Here is a 13,317-nt window from a genome sequence, read left to right as displayed (position 1 = left end):
GGTTGAGAATGTCCCCAAGAGGAGCTCATAAGGATTGCCATGTTAAACCCTGCAGGTGGACCTAGTCCAACATGACAATAAAGTTGAGTGGTACTACTCTTGGAGCTAGATATTAATTAAATGAGTTGTCAGTAACTCACTTAATTAGTGGACATTCGTAATCTTAAACACAGGGAGACTAACACACTCATGATAAGAAGGAGCCCATAATGTAATTTGGGATTGGTGCGGTAGTGCGGTAACAACTCTCTAGTGGAATGAGTTATTATCGATGAACTTGAGTTGTGTGTTCGAGGCGAGCACGGGATACTCAAGCTCATCGGAAGGCCAAAACCAATTTCTCCTCTAGGTCCCTGTTGTAGCCTCAATAAAGCCTCAAGTTCATCCAAAGAAAAGTCTATCTTGGTGTCCAAGAAGGGGCCGGTTAATTGCTTGGTGACCAAGCAATGGCCGGCCACATATTCTCTAGAAATGGTCGGCCCTTATCTTGGTCAAGGGGATCGGCCGCAATATTTAAATTAGAAAGGTTGTTTTTGAATTTTTAAATTTCCTCAGATATTTACAATTTGTAAAAAGAGAGATTTTAAAAATTTATAAAATTTTCCTAATTTAAATTAGGCAACAAGGTTTTAAAAGAAAGTTGTAAAATTTATAAAACTTTCTTTTAAAAAGAAATATTATTAGAGATGTTTTAAATTTTAAAACTTGGTTTTCAATTTTAAAACTTTCCTTTTAATATCCACATTAGAAAAAAAATAGAGAGTTTGTAAAATTTTATTAGAAGTTTTCTTCTTTTAAAATTTTATAAAAAAAATTTCTTTCTTTTCCTTTTAATAAGTGGCTGGCCACCTTGCTTGGGCCGGTCAAATAATTAAACATCAACAAAAAGTTGTTTAATTAATAAATCAATCTAGGATTGATTAATTAAAAGGAAAGAAAAAGAAAAAGAAAAGGAAATAGGAATGAGTCTAATTTTTTATAAAACTCTTTCCATAATTTTTCGTTGGGAAACTAATATAAAAAGGGGGGAAGGGGAGGCCTCGAATAACATAACAATTGATATTGTGTTGTTGGAGACCATCAAGTGGTCGGCCCCTCTCCCTCTCTTCCCTTTGCTCTCTTTTGCTCCTTTGTGGTGGTGGTGGCCGAATTCTAGAGAAGGAGGAGAAGCTTTCCGGGTGGTGTTCGTCTTGGAGGATCGTCGCCCACACAACGTCCAAGAGGAGGCAAGGGATACGGCATAAGGTCTCGAGGTTTTTAGCATACAAGGAAGAGGTATAACTAGTATTTAATTTTCGCAACATACTAGTTAATTTTTCTTTGTATAAATACCAAATACAAGAGGCATTCGATTCTTGTTTTTCGAATTTAATTTCGATGTTGTGTTCTTTTCTTTTTTCCTTGTGATTTGATTGTTCCTTTTGGTTAACCTAGAGTTATATAAGGAAATTAAATATTAACTTTCATTAAAAGGCTTTGTCGAGTCGGTGGTGGTTGCTCCCATATCCAAGAAGGCCAAGTGCCTCGCCATGTAGTACTGGAAGCTAATTTTGGAAACTAATATTTAATTGAATTTATAACCTAGGTGATTTGGATCAAACGTGTTAAGTTCCGCAGGAGATCCAAATCTAAACCTAAAAGAACATATAAGTTTAACTTGGAATCAAACGTGTTAAGTTCCGCAGGAGATACAAGTTTAACTTAAAAGAACACATGGTAGCTAGGAAAGGTTCAGATCACGTACAAAATTTTTGTACAGTGGATCCATTGGGTTTTCCGAGTAGCAACCAACAATTGGTATCAGAGCGAGGTTTTGCCTCTGTGTATTTGGTATTAGTTTAATTATGCACATGTCATACATAATTTAGGCAGGTTAATAGTAAGATGTGCTAACTTTGTGGATCCAGGATCCAACTATTATGGCTTATAGTTATTATGTGTGTGATTGGACCCTTGGACATGTCAAGGGCATTTATTATGTGTGCATGATTGTATTATAAAATACAGCAGGAGCTGTATTTAGTTTTATTAGGATTTTATTTTTTGATCTATTTACATGTACATTCCGTTTATGGAATATAGGATCGATGGATGTAAATTTTTATTTTATGTTCGATCTAGTTCACATGTACATTCCTTCGAGGAATATAGGATCGAAAAATGTAAAATTCTATTTATGTCGCGGATCGAATCTTGCAAGGCGTGGAACCTTTTTGAGGACCAGAGACACAACGGAACAAGGGGCAAGATGGATGCGACAACTAGACCCGGTGGCAGTGGCCAAAGATGGCAATAGCTAGGGTTGGCGACACACGGAGGACAACAATAGATAAAAGCCATAATAGTTGAAAATTAGTTTTTCTATTTATTTCTTTTTATGCTGTGACTGTGTGTGCTTGTTAGTATGCATGTTTAGTAGGCTAGCATAGTCAAAATTCCTCACTTTAAATAACTAAGTGGGAGAGGGATTTATTTTTACATAAATTCCACGGTCTCCATTACTAGTTTATAAGTGATGCAACAAGCTTGCGTGTTGGCTCTGAGTGCCTTCCTCCATATCGAATGAGCTTGTTTGCGGATCACTAGATTAAACTTCCATTCTTAGGATGACTATAGGAAGTTAATTAAGAGCGTGTGATCTTCCCCATCGGAAGGGGCACAATCTTATTAATGGACTTAGTGTCAAGTAATGGTACACACTTAGGCACGTCCAATAGTATCCTCCCCATCGGAGTCACTGCTATTATTCGTGTGACCAAAGTAAACCAACTATTAATTTTATTTGTCAAAAAGTTAGGTTGACAAGATAATAAAATTAATGGGTAAAACCCTCCTTTTACAAATGTTGAATTTGTATACGTCCACACTATCGTGGCATACAAAATTCACGGTGTTTTAAGGTGTTGGTTAATTTAAAATAGTATTGTTTGAGGAATCAATATTATTCTAAATTTAGAGTTCTGACCAAAAGTTATTTGTGATTCTTAGGATGACTTTCAACCCACTGGCCATCATACTAAAAGAGAACAGACTTACTGGTCCTAACTACATAGATTGGAAAAGGAACCTGGACATTGTTCTTACTGCTGAGGGCTATAAGTTTGTACTGTCAGAGGAATGCCCAAAAACACCTAGCAATGATTCTACCCAGAGGAGATTCAGTATCATAGTAAATGTAACGACCCAATTTTCCCTATTTTGAGTTCTGAATATCTTTAAAAATATTGGAAAATGCTTTTAAAATATTCTAGAGATTTTTAAGAATTTTTAGAGTATTTTTACGAAATTTTTGGAGGTCGTTTAGTATGTTTACAAAAAGAAAGAACTTTTGACAAAAAAATTGTTGAAAGCGAGGTTCGACCCCACGACCTCGGGTCGGACTGACTCAAGCAAAACCGGCCCAACCAGCTGAGATACACGGTTTTATTAACCTTATATGGAGTGAATAATGTTTAAGCAGTAGTTAGTGAATAGAGAATAAATAGGAAGAAAACTAGTTGCAGCCGAGACTCGAACCTGCGAGCCGCGCTTTAAGCAAAACGCAGCCAACCAACTGTGCCAGCGAGTTATGTTAACTCAAGAGGGAGAAATATAGTTAAGTTGTAATTGGAATCGAAAATAACCCTAGTTATAAAGTGAGGACTTAAGTGATTTTCGGAAAACCTAAAAAAATTTCTTTTCCTCTCCTCACCTCTCGCGTGCGACGGCGGCAGATCAGGCGGAAGGTGAAGCCGACCTAGGGTTCCTCTCCGGCAGTCGGCAAGGGCTTCTTTTCAGAAGCCGTTCACGGATTCGTGGTCTCCTCGTCAAGGAGAACACGCGGATAGGAAGGGATCGCAGAGATCTTCACATCATCCGAACCCTAGAATACTTCATCTTCTTCGGTTGTAAGTTAAAGAAGCAAGGTGAGTTGCTTCTCACCTGCAGTAGGAGTAGTTCCGATTTGTTTATGTTTTCTGGTTGTTTGAGTTTCCTGTGAAGCATGCTAGAGTTGCTGTTTTACTGCCGTGTACTCTAAGAAGTTAGACAAAATCCTTTTGTGAAGTTTGATCTGTAAAGAATTCTTCGATTAGACTTAACAAAGGCTTAATACAAGATTTTTGATCTCTAATCTATGAAGAACCAACTATAGTTTCTGTGGTTTCGGGTTGGTTTATAATGGTTGCTGCCATAATTGTTAAATCCGAATATGCTAGGTGGATTATGGAATCATTTTATGTTTGAGTAAGTCAGATTTGAGTTGTGCTATGCAATGGGTATAGATCAACCTTATTTGAGAGAGTTCTGTTGGTTTCTTTTAATGGCTTAATTTATTTCCTTAAGTTTAGAACCATGTTAGAACAGTTCGAAGTTAGAAGAGTAGTTAAGGAAATATTTTGCAATGAGCTAGGTTTTGGTTCCTCATATGCTTAATGTGCATGCTTAAAAGTATGATAACAGCAGCATTCTTTTAGTTGATAACTACATTAAAGCCTTAATCAGAATGCTCATGTTCCTTTACGAGTTTTATTAGTTTTGGCTTGGTTTTAATAAGCAATGAATATGAGATAGCTTGATTAAATTTTGGACTTGTAGTTAGTTTTCTGTATTGCTGTTAGAAGTTTTAAAAAAAAAAAGAGAGACCAAAGTCTTAATAGAATCCCTAATCTTTTTAAGAATTGGGATCAGTAGCATATCAAGTGCTCAAAGAAATGCCAAGGCATTTTATCAGAAGAAGTATTTAAAGTAAGATATAAAGAAAAGTATTTTATTTTTAAAAAGGGCATGTACCGGACACAAGGTCCAAGGGATGGGCTCCAAGTTGCCCCTAGACATAAAGTCTAGAAGTGTCTTAATGGTTTTGGGATTAGCTACCTCAATTCTCATTAAGAAAGGCGTCAGCCGGGCCCAAGTAAAGTTGAGTATTATTTTAAAGTATAAAAGTATTAAATTTGGAAACAAATAGAACAAGTTTCTTTTATCTAAATTGAAAGATTCTAACAAGATAAATTGTGTTTCCTTTAGAGATGCATGATGTAGTTTCACTTCTATTTCATGTTGAGCATGTACCTCCTGTTTTCTTTTACATATATGCAGTTCTTATCGGATTTTGTGAGTAGAAAGCACTCACTAAGCTTTTAGCTTATAGATGCTATTTTTCCTCCTACTGCAGATATGGATAAAAATAAAGGAAAGGCTAAAATGGCATAGAAGAAGGCGACAAGGAGACACTGGTGGTGTGTGTGTGGATGGCGGTGATGGAAGATTTGGGGATCTTGCTTTCAAATTTCTGCAAGTTAAATTATTTAGGTTTCTTCTTAAATAACTAGGAGAATTAATAAAAAAGATTCAGATTCTTTATGCTCTTCCTGTTTTACTGTTTTGAAGTTGGTCAAATACTTTTGTTTTCTTGAGTTCTGGAACCATTCGGATTGATTAAGTGCATAGATGATGCTTGGTAAAATGCTTGGTTTTAAAATGCTCAGAAGTTCTCCTTATGCACTGGTTTTTTTAAATACTTATCTGCCTTGGGATTTCTGTTGCATGCTGGAATTTGTTTCTGGGTTGCTGTAGTGAGGATATAAGATTAGTATTGCTATGTGCGTATTAGTATTTGACCACTTGTAGTATGCTGCCTTATGTGCTGCCAGTATTGATGCATGCTGTAGAGTATTAACATTTAAAGGTTTGAATCTGCTATGAAGTTTATTCTTGTTGAATGGAAATCTGCCTTTATTAATGAATCTGCTATTAAGCATTTAACGGAAGAAACAAGCAAGTTTCATTGCCTACATGCTACACTTGATTATGTTACACCTTTCTGCATGTTTTAGTAAGGAGAAAAAAAAAAAATCTTAAATGACAGCAATTTAAAGTTCTAATAGACATGTGAATTTCTTGATATATAAATGGGTAAAAGCATCTCTAGTGTTAATAGTGAGTAGCATTAGTGTTGTGAAGTTAGTAGAAATGTGTAGCGGTCACCTTCAGAGAAGTAGTAAGGAGGGTGGTTGTTACAGTTGGTATCAGAGCAGGTCCATTTTCCCGCAGCACACACACATCAGCATCATCCTTGCCGTCTTCAAGTAAGAAAGTATTTAAGTTCTTTCTTTATTGCTTTCCTTTATTTACATTATTATTTGCAGTATGGATTGATAGTTATAAGTGAATGAGTAAGATAAGAGTTTTATTTTTTTAGCTATTTCCTTTCTTAATATATAAATGGGTATGTTTAGAAAGGGTAGAGAAATCATCAAATTTTCTTATTTGTTTAACTAGATGTCAAGAATAGGACGTCCCCGTACCGCTCGTACTGTGGACCGAGCACAGGAGGATGAAGAGCCCAGAGTAGCTGAAACGAATCTCTCTGAAGTTGTTGCTCAACTTCAGAGACAAGTGGCAGAGCAACAGCAAGTAATTGCCAATCTGATGGCAAATCAACAACCAGCTCCTCCTACGCCTCAAACAGTAACTGTGGAGACTCCAGTGGTAACTGAGGTTCCACCAGCTACCCAAGGAGTCGCCTATCAGTGGGAAACGAAACCGAGTTTCTGCACCTGCCCTGGATGCCGCTTGGTTCAAGACACGAGAGCACCATGGAGCTTCTTGGCCAAGTCGAGAAGGTCAACTGGAGATGCACGCATGTGGTGGGAGAGAGTAAGAGCAAGAGGGCAATCAATCGATGAAATGGATTGATTTTGAGACAATTGACGAGTTCTTTCGCCAAAGATCACCAACAAGCACTACGAGGAGTTTATGGAGTTCAGGGGATCGGTGAGGAAGCGTTAAAGATTCAACAGGCTAGCTCGACTAATGCCGAATGCTGAGGCCTGTGATATCACTTAATGTGAGCAGTGGGACTCATCAGCCCCTGACTGGAGAAGAGTTGGTCAGTAGAGCCTTAGTAGCTGAGCACTACCTGAGCAGCATGAAGGCACAAAGAGAGCAACACAAGCCAATCAAGATGGAGACCAAGACTGGGGGAAATCAGAAACCCCAGTCAAATAATCAGAACTGGAAAGGCAAGGGCACTAAAAGAAAGCAGTGGGATTCAGGAAGTAACCAGAAGGGAGGACCAGAAACCAAGCAGACTAAGCTCCTTCCCTGCCCTAAATGTGGGAGAACACATCCAGGAGCCTGCCTCTTGGGTAAGTCGATGTTATTCTTGTGGTCAAGAAGGACACATGGCCAAACAGTGTCCTAACAAGTTCAAAGCACCCCAGCCACAACCAATACAATATGGAGCCAAGCCTCAACTACATTATATGCCCGCAACTCTGGAAGGACCTCAGATCAGTCAAGGAAGGTTGAGAGTATTCTCCCTTACCAAAGAGGAAGTTAGTGCCTCCATCGTACAGTCAAGTAGTTATTTTTCAATAGCTGACTATTTGATTGCGACCCATTTTTTGTATCCATACCTTTTGCCAAAGAATTGTACCTGGCATGAATTCCAAGTTCACAACCCTACCTTGGGAAGTCATGGAATCTAGTCGTCTCGCAAATTTCGAGAGCTATGTGTTAATCTGGTAGTCCTCGCTATGCAGGATTTCGATATCATTTTGGGTATGGATTTCCTCAGCAAGTACAGTGCTTCAGTGGACTGCCGCAGAAGAAAAGTGATCTTTAGTCCAGAAGGTGAACCATCCTTTGAATTTACAGGAGTACCAAAGAGGAAGACCCAGAAATTCCTCTCTTCTCTCACAGCTCACCAGATGTTAGCTAAAGGGTGTGCGGGTTTTCTTGCATGCATTGTGAGTACAGAGGAAGAAGAAAGACCTAAGCAGGAGGAAGTTCGGGTAGTCTGTGAGTATCCAGAGGTATTCCCAGAAGAGCTACCTGGACTACCTCCCAACAGAGAAGTGGAGTTTGAGATTGAACTGGTTCCTGGTACCGGTCCAATATCAAAAGCTCCATATCGCATGTCTCCAGCAGAGCTAAAAGAGTTACAAGAGCAACTTCAGGAGCTACTTGACAAGGGTTTCATACGCCCTAGTCACTCACCATGGGGAGCTCCTGTGTTGTTTGTCAAGAAGAAGGATGGATCTATGCGGATGTGCATAGATTATAGAGCTCTGAATCAAGTGACCATCAAGAACAGGTATCCACTGCCCAGGATCGATGATTTATTTGATCAATTGAAAGGGGCAACAGTGTTCTCCAAGATAGATCTGCGCCTGGTACCATCTAAAAGTGAAGGAGAGTGATATACCCGGTACCGATATGGACACTATGAATTGTGGTCATGCCTTTTGGTGTGACTAATGCACCTACTCTTTATGGACTTGATGAATAGAGTGTTGAATACCTTGACAAGTTTGTCATTGTGTTCATCGACGACATTCTAATCTATTCCAACCGAGGAGCATGACACGCACGAGAATAGTCCTGCACCCTTAAGCTCTATGCTAAATTCTCAAAGTGCAGTTGTTGGAGGTGGCAATTCTAGGTCACATTGTTTCAAAAGAAGGCATTCGTAGATCCAAATAGAAGCTATGAAGAGACCCAAGAATGCCAGGGAGATCAGAAGCTTCCTTGGTTTAGCTGGGTACTACAGGAAATTTGTGGAGGACTTTTCCAGGGTAGCCTCTCCCCTTACAGCCCTCACCAGGAAGGACAAGAAGTTTGAATGGTCAAATAAATGCGAGCAGAGTTTTCAAGAACTCAAGAGGAGACTGACCAGTGCTCCTATACTGACTGTTCCAGAGGGTGACAAGAGTTTTGGCATCTACAGTGATGCTTCCAAGATGGGCTTAGGAGCTGTACTCATGCAGGAAGGAAAAGTTATAGCTTATGCTTCAAGACAACTCAAAGACTATGAGAAGAACTACCCCACTCATGATCTAGAGCTGGCAGCTGTAGTCTTTGCACTGAAACTCTGGCGACACTACTTGTATGGAGTCCATTGCAGAATCTTCACAGACCATCAGAGTCTTAAGTACTTCTTCACTCAGAAGGACTTAAACATGAGACAGCGCAGGTGGTTAGAGTTGGTCAAAGATTATGACTGTGAGATCCTTTACCACCCAGGTAAAGCTAATAAAGTAGCAGATGCACTAAGCAGAAAGTCCAGTGCATCCTTGATGTCCTTATCATCGTTAACCCTGCCACTACAGAAGGAATTGTCAGATTTCGGACTTGAAATTATTTATGGGCAACTTTCTGCATTGACCCTAGAGTCAACCCTGCTTGAGGATATACAGAAAAAGCAAAGTGAAGATCCATATATCAAAAAGATCAAGCAAGGAATACAAGAAGAAGGAAATTCAGAATTTCGAGTATCAGACAGTGGAATTCTTTATCAGGGAAATCGCCTTTGTGTTCCCAATGATGAAGAGCTGAGGAAGAGAATTTTAGAAGAGGCCCATAGTACGCCATACTCTATGCATCCTGGTTCTACCAAGATGTACCAAGACGTGAAACAGAAATTCTGGTGGTCTGGACTCAAAAGAGATGTGGCTAAATATGTCAGTACCTGCCTGACATGTCAGAGAGTCAAAGCAGAACACCAGAGACCAGGAGAAGTTCTACAGCCTCTTCCTATACCAGAGTGGAAGTGGGAAGACATATCCATGGATTTCATAACAGGTCTCCCAAGAACCACAAATGGATACGATGCGATATGGGTGATAGTGGACAGATTGACCAAGTCTGCTCATTTCCTAGCCATCAAGGTGTCACACTCTATAGAGCAGTTAGCACAGCTATACGTTAAAGAGGTGATCAGACTTCACGGAGTTCCCAAATCTATTATTTCTGATAGAGATGGGCGCTTCACCTCTCACTTTTGGGAGTGTGTACAGACTTCACTAGGCACCAAGCTCAAGTTCAGCACAGCCTTCCATCCTCAGACTGATGGACAGACAGAGCGTGTAAATCAGATCCTAGAAGATATGCTGAGGGCTTGTGCACTGGATTTCAAAGGAAGTTGGTGTAAGTACCTATGCTTAGCTGAATTTGCCTACAACAACAGTTATCAAGCCACCATCAGGATGGCACCATATGAGGCGTTGTATGGTAGAAAGTGCAGATCACCTATATGCTGGCAAGAAGCTGGAGAAAGAAGAGAAATGGAAGTGGGGCTGGGTATTCAGACTGAGATGATAGAAGAAACCACTCAGGTTATTCAGAAGATCAGACAGAGGATTGAGACTGCCCAGAGTAGACAGAAAAGTTATGCTGACACACGCCGTAGGCCACTGGAATTTCAAGTAGGAGATTCAGTCTTTCTCAAGGTTGCTCCTATGAAGGGAGTGATGAGATTTGGCAAGAAGGGCAAATTAAGTCCTCGCTATGTAGGACCTTATCTGATTTCAGAAAGGATTGGTAAAGTAGCTTATAAGCTGGGCTTACCACAGGACATGTCAGCAGTACACAATGTGTTTCATGTCTCTATGTTAAAGAAGTGTCTTCATGATCCTAGCCAAGTGATTGAACCTCAGTCAGTGCAGATCCAAGAGGATCTTAGTTATGAGAGTAGACCTACACAGATAGTGGACAGAGTAGTCAAGAGACAAAGAAATAAAGAAGTGCCACTAGTGAAGGTCGTCTGGCAGAACCAGAAGCACGAGGAAGTCACTTGGGAACGAGAGGACAGCATGAGGCAAAAATATCCAGAACTATTCTAAGTTCGAGGACGAACTTTTTATAAGGTATGGGGAATTGTAACGACCCAATTTTCCCTATTTTGAGTTCTGAATATCTTTAAAAATATTGGAAAATGCTTTTAAAATATTCTAGAGATTTTTAAGAATTTTTTAGAGTATTTTTACGAAATTTTTGGAGGTCGTTTAGTATGTTTACAAAAAGAAAGAACTTTTGACAAAAAAATTGTTGAAAGCGAGGTTCGACCCCACGACCTCGGGTCGGAATGACTCAAGCAAAACCGGCCCAACCAGCTGAGATACACGGTTTTATTAACCTTATATGGAGTGAATAATGTTTAAGCAGTAGTTAGTGAATAGAGAATAAATAGGAAGAAAACTAGTTGCAGCCGAGACTCGAACCTGCGAGCCGCGCTTTAAGCAAAACGCAGCCAACCAACTGTGCCAGCGAGTTATGTTAACTCAAGAGGGAGAAATATAGTTAAGTTGTAATTGGAATCGAAAATAACCCTAGTTATAAAGTGAGGACTTAAGTGATTTTCGGAAAACCTAAAAAAATTTCTTTTCCTCTCCTCACCTCTCGCGTGCGACGGCGGCAGATCAGGCGGAAGGTGAAGCCGACCTAGGGTTCCTCTCCGGCGGTCGGCAAGGGATCTTTTCAGAAGCCGTTCATGGATTCGTGGTCTCCTCGTCAAGGAGAACACACGGATAGGAAGGGATCGCAGAGATCTTCACATCATCCGAACCCTAGAATACTTCATCTTCTTCGGTTGTAAGTTAAAGAAGCAATGTGAGTTGCTTCTCACCTGCAGTAGGAGTAGTTCCGATTTGTTTATGTTTTCTGGTTGTTTGAGTTTCCTGTGAAGCATGCTAGAGTTGCTGTTTTACTGCCGTGTACTCTAAGAAGTTAGACAAAATCCTTTTGTGAAGTTTGATCTGTAAAGAATTCTTCGATTAGACTTAACAAAGGCTTAATACAAGATTTTTGATCTCTAATCTATGAAGAACCAACTATAGTTTCTGTGGTTTCGGGTTGGTTTATAATGGTTGCTGCCATAATTGTTAAATCCGAATATGCTAGGTGGATTATGGAATCATTTTATGTTTGAGTAAGTCAGATTTGAGTTGTGCTATGCAATGGGTATAGATCAACCTTATTTGAGAGAGTTCTGTTGGTTTCTTTTAATGGCTTAATTTATTTCCTTAAGTTTAGAACCATGTTAGAACAGTTCGAAGTTAGAAGAGTAGTTAAGGAAATATTTTGTAATGAGCTAGGTTTTGGTTCCTCATATGCTTAATGTGCATGCTTAAAAGTATGATAACAGCAGCATTCTTTTAGTTGATAACTACATTAAAGCCTTAATCAGAATGCTCATGTTCCTTTACGAGTTTTATTAGTTTTGGCTTGGTTTTAATAAGCAATGAATATGAGATAGCTTGATTAAATTTTGGACTTGTAGTTAGTTTTCTGTATTGCTGTTAGAAGTTTTAAAAAAAAAAAGAGAGACCAAAGTCTTAATAGAATCCCTAATCTTTTTAAGAATTGGGATCAGTAGCATATCAAGTGCTCAAAGAAATGCCAAGGCATTTTATCAGAAGAAGTATTTAAAGTAAGATATAAAGAAAAGTATTTTATTTTTAAAAAGGGCATGTACCGGACACAAGGTCCAAGGGATGGGCTCCAAGTTGCCCCTAGACATAAAGTCTAGAAGTGTCTTAATGGTTTTGGGATTAGCTACCTCAATTCTCATTAAGAAAGGCGCGCAAAGTGGTACAATGCCGGGCCCAAGTAAAGTTGAGTATTATTTTAAAGTATAAAAGTATTAAATTTGGAAACAAATAGAACAAGTTTCTTTTATCTAAATTGAAAGATTCTAACAAGATAAATTGTGTTTCCTTTAGAGATGCATGATGTAGTTTCACTTCTATTTCATGTTGAGCATGTACCTCCTGTTTTCTTTTACATATATGCAGTTCTTATCGGATTTTGTGAGTAGAAAGCACTCACTAAGCTTTTAGCTTATAGATGCTATTTTTCCTCCTACTGCAGATATGGATAAAAATAAAGGAAAGGCTAAAATGGCATAGAAGAAGGCGACAAGGAGACACTGGTGGTGTGTGTGTGGATGGCGGTGATGGAAGATTTGGGGATCTTGCTTTCAAATTTCTGCAAGTTAAATTATTTAGGTTTCTTCTTAAATAACTAGGAGAATTAATAAAAAATTCAGATTCTTTATGCTCTCCCTGTTTTACTGTTTTGAAGTTGGTCAAATACTTTTGTTTTCTTGAGTTCTGGAACCATTCGGATTGATTAAGTGCATAGATGATGCTTGGTAAAATGCTTGGTTTTAAAATGCTCAGAAGTTCTCCTTATGCATGCTGGAAATTTTCACCTGCTGTGAGTTTTCTGCCGAAATACTTATCTGCCTTGGGATTTCTGTTGCATGCTAGAATTTGTTTCTGGGTTGCTGTAGTGAGGATATAAGATTAGTATTGCTATGTGCGTATTAGTATTTGACCACTTGTAGTATGCTGCCTTATGTGCTGCCAGTATTGATGCATGCTGTAGAGTATTAACATTTAAAGGTTTGAATCTGCTATGAAGTTTATTCTTGTTGAATGGAAATCTGCCTTTATTAATGAATCTGCTATTAAGCATTTAACGGAAGAAACAAGCAAGTTTCATTGCCTACATGCTACACTTGATTATGTTACACCTTTCTGCATGTTTAATTAG

The sequence above is a fragment of the Zingiber officinale genome, chromosome 5A (assembly GCF_018446385.1).
Source record: "Zingiber officinale cultivar Zhangliang chromosome 5A, Zo_v1.1, whole genome shotgun sequence".
NCBI lineage: Eukaryota > Viridiplantae > Streptophyta > Magnoliopsida > Zingiberales > Zingiberaceae > Zingiber > Zingiber officinale.
This window is presented reverse-complemented; position numbering follows the sequence as displayed.